The sequence below is a fragment of the Meleagris gallopavo genome, chromosome 1, assembly GCF_000146605.3.
Source record: "Meleagris gallopavo isolate NT-WF06-2002-E0010 breed Aviagen turkey brand Nicholas breeding stock chromosome 1, Turkey_5.1, whole genome shotgun sequence".
NCBI lineage: Eukaryota > Metazoa > Chordata > Aves > Galliformes > Phasianidae > Meleagris > Meleagris gallopavo.
The window spans coordinates 100,323,122-100,327,608 of NC_015011.2; the positions used below are offsets into that span (position 1 = coordinate 100,323,122).

The window sequence follows — 4,487 nt, forward strand, 5'->3', positions numbered from 1 at the left end:
CAGCCATTGCCTATATTCTGCAACACACGAAAACCTGAGGGGAAAAAATCAAACCATTCAAATGAAAGGAAGACAAAGGAAATTCTGTCTGCAATTTGCAATAAGCATACAGCCCTTTTCCAATAGCGTTCCAAACAAAAAAAAAAGAAAAGCCCCCACAATCTTATCTTCCAACATACTATGTATGCATCATATAAAAACTGCATAACGTCAAACAGCAATATATCCCTCATTTGCTTTCATCCCACACACTGCATCAGCACACAAACTAGCATGTTCACTAGAGGCATCTAAGTTCCCTGCATAAATTTGAATTTCATGGAAGGCAGATGCCTAAGGGTTGAAAGGTAGAAAGAAATATCAGTGCATCACCTCTCAGATGCTGCTTATACAGAGTTCTGCTTGGCAGAGTGTCCTGACTAGTGACAGGCACTGCAACCCTCCCTGGGAGAGCCACTACCTACTGCGTGGATTTCATATTCATTTGTCATCGGTAGCCAATATCGGTCTGCACTTAAATATATAACATAATTTTACTCATGGATTTATTTATAGATATGTGAATTTATTTCTAGGTATGCAAATATGGCAATATTATGAATGAAAATTAGGGAGCTCTGAGAGAAACAGATCCACATATGCATTTGTAGCTGTACTACAAATGTTACGATTCTGTATCAAGTCATTTTTTTTTTTAAAAAAAGCAAAACAAATTTGTTTTAAATTGAAGAATATTAATTACAATTAATTTTATACAACCGTAAGATTAACTATATACCACATTTAGTAAAGAAGTGATTCCTCAGATTTATTTTTGAATAACACCTTGCCCTTCCATCCAATTATACAGTCAAACCTTCACACCATGATAACTTTGCACAGACTTGGAAGAGCTGCCATGTGTCAATTAAAAATGAATAGTGACTCATGACATGAAAGAGACAGGTATAATCAAGAGAATGTCTGCTGACAGGAAATGTCATTACAAAAAGCAAAGGTCTCAACAACTCAGTCTTTCTTTAGAAATGACTTAATTCAAGTTGACTATGGATTGACCTCTATGTACACAATAAGCACCTTCTACTTTTATAGTTCTGCTATAAAGTCTGATTTATTTCACTTTGTACTGTTAAGTGTTATCAAGGTGGGAATGGTTCATAGACTTAGCCTGAAATTTCCTATGTCTGCTGCTCTCAGAAATAGAAACAGAGATTTTGTGCACGTACAAATAATGTGCAAAAGTGAAGGTAATCATCCATCAAATAACCAATGCCAGTGATAACAAGGAGTTAGCTCTCTGGAATCTGAAGTCAGTCATATATGTGTTACATGTGAAGATGCACTTGGACAAGCATTCTGGCAAGCACAGGTTAAGTGCAATAAAAAGAGTAAGACAGAAGCCCGGTGTTCTGGCCAGGGACTTGCCTCTCCTACTAGGCTGCCCTTGGCACATCCTTCCATCCAGCCTGCACAGGCAATCAGATTGCTTTTACTGAGACCTAAATGGAAATGACTTCACCATACAGAGAGAGACGATGTGCTGTGCAAACAGTTTATGGCCTACACGAAGATAAACAGGAGAAGTAAACTGTTTCATGACTGCCCTAATTGAAGGAATCATGCTGCTGTGTGTAGGCAACTGTCACTGCTGTCATTCCTTCCCCAGTAGTGTCACCACCTTCCCTCTGTGGAGGGTTCAGAGCAGCATTTCTTAACCCCTGCTTCAGAAGAGTGCATTTTTAAGCCACCTTCAGTGATAGAGAAATTGTCCTGATTGCTCCTGTTGCTGGTACAAATGCTCCTTCCATGCCTCTCCTACCCCTATCACTTTTGCTCAATTTAAAGAAGCCACATTTAATCTTCAGCTGTACTGCCCTAACTGAGAAGATGGGGCAATGAGGCGCGAACCTCAAGAGGCTTTCTTGGGCTAAGAAAAAATTACTGCCATTCATGTCCTGGTTCCCTTCCATCCACTGGAACTAAGTGTAGCAATTAGTGCCTATGATGTATGAGCTACGGTATTTTCACAGATATTAGCAGCAAGGCAGCATACACTGCTAAATGATTCATCAAAAAATTAAAAGCTGTCTTTGCTTCATATACTAATTTTGTTGCTGAAAACTGATTAAAGATAAGATACATTCTGACACAGTATAATTCTATTTTAATTGTTATCACAATTTTTTTTAAATCAAGAACAGTACTGTGAGCTTTGCTTTGTTTTGTTTAACCAGTTCATTCTTCCCTTCCAAAGATGCATTTTTTGCCTTTGGCTCCATGAAACCAAACACAATTAAAAAGGAGAAGCCTTTGGCACAATTCAGGTTCATAACTGGTCTACACTCTAACTTTGCTTTCAGATGCTTACAGTTTTCACACCATCCTGATGCAACAGTAAAATTTCTCTCACCTTCCCTGTGCACTGTACCAAGGATTACAATAGTCAATTTCTTCCCTCCAAAACATTAGATTTTAAGTTATTTTTGACATAACCAGAAGAGAAAAACTCAATTTTCATCAGAAGCTTTTATGCATATTCCAGTTTCCCAATGCAAAAGGGCTGTTTCTAACAAAGCAGGGAGATCACTCTCTGGAAGATAGCTCTGTGGCAAAGTTTTTTGATTTCATTTTAAATTAATACATAAAGTGATGTACTGAAAACTATATATATATAGTATATATATATAAATATATATATATTTACAATCAACATGAACACTAACTGTTATTTTTTCCCTAGAAATGAATATGCTTCAGTATCCTAGGGGAAAGAAAAAACATTTTTCAAGTCTGTGGGCATTAATTTATAGCGGCTTCACGTAAAGAACACCCATAACACTCACTCACTAAAATGCTGATAGTAAAGCTAATTAAAATGTATGTGCATTCTACGTACTTTTGGTGATCAATTTCTACAAAGGAAAATAAAAAATATGCTTCTGAATGACATCCTAGAATTTTTTATTGCCATACGAATTGTTTGTTTGCTCCCTGAGAAAAACTGATTTTAAATCAAAATCAAATAATTGCTTTATTTCAAAATCTCAATTGCGGGCCTGTTTTTGTTTTTTGTTGGGTTTTTTTCTGCATGAGACTAACACTTCTCTGTGAACACCAACATTTTCAATAGAAGAATGTGTAATACAACTTAAAATTCTAATAGGAAAAATAAAATGAACAAACAAACAAAAAACATATTTACATACTTCTATCACTGCAATCATTAAGATTCCTTGGTATGCAGGATTTGAGTTTCTATATGGTATTTAAGTGAGCTATGAACACTTAAGAGATCTAAGAGAACAAAGTGATCTAAGAACTAAGCTCTTTAAACGCTGGTACAGTCTATTTCAAACCTTAAACAGAAAATTAAATTTGAAGTAATTTAAGGGAAAAAGGGACAAACAGGAGGAGTTAGTAAATTAACTTAGACCTGTCTTGGAAGCTGGGTCCTGTATTTAGTTTACACTTCTGAAAATCTTCTACCTTGATGCTAGATTGGAAAGCTCTCACCATGTTGGCTTCCAAAATATAACGCATTCTTTAATTTAGCCACAGGATTGGAAAATACAAAGTCTTTATGACCTTTTCCATACTATCTGCCCTTCAAGTTTAACATTAATAATGGCAAATACATACAGCTAAATCATACTGACGGTGTTAACCACCTCACTAGCACTGGTTATATATTTGCTTTGTCCACGCTAGTATCCATTCAAACCGTGCTTCATACCCACAAAAACAAGTGATTTACGTAGCTGCTTGAGTAAAAGGGACCACAGTTTTATATTTTACATTTTACCACTAAAGAACAATATAATCAATTAATGCATGAGAGAATAAAGGAATAAATTACTTAAATACATATGATGAAGTATATGTTCCGCTTTACTATATGCTAGTACATAACATTATAAGTGGAGTATTATGTCCAGGAACCAAGAGCTATAGCTGGAAGATACTAATACACATGTTTCTCTATTAGTCTCAGTTTCTTTAATTAGCTGAGAAAAATTAGACAAGTTAAAGAATAAATGTGCACTGTTTTTCTTAGACTCTTTTTGTTCCAAAATGGAATGATACTGTTTTGTTCAATGAATTAATCAAAGGGAATATTTAAAGATAATTTCACTGAGACAAAGCCTCCTCGTGCTGAATATATACTTAGAAAAGACAGTCAAATTTTAGTTTGAGTATTCAAAGACAAAAGCTAATTTCATAGGAGGTTTTTAGAATTAGGATGAGACAGCTGGGAAGCTGGCACATGCTCTAGTAATAAAGTTAGTGCGTTAGTTACACAACCACTAAAATGGTTTCTATAGATAAAGTTAAAAGAAAAAGCAAAATTAAGAATTCCAAAAGCAGACCTGGAAAATAGCCCTTCTCAAAATTGAAGACTGTACTTCCCATCCCAAGCCATTAAGACTGGATTTTTCTCTCTAACATTTATTCTTAATCTACCAAAGGGGAATATTTGATATATGAAA

At 35.3% G+C, this 4,487-nt stretch overlaps 1 protein-coding gene across 2 annotated transcripts in view; it reads right to left on the minus strand.

Annotated features, from left to right (window-relative positions):
* The window catches only part of APP (amyloid beta precursor protein), a 160,848-nt gene that overhangs the window by 75,813 nt on the left and 80,548 nt on the right, over positions 1-4,487 (minus strand). The window lies entirely within an intron of this gene.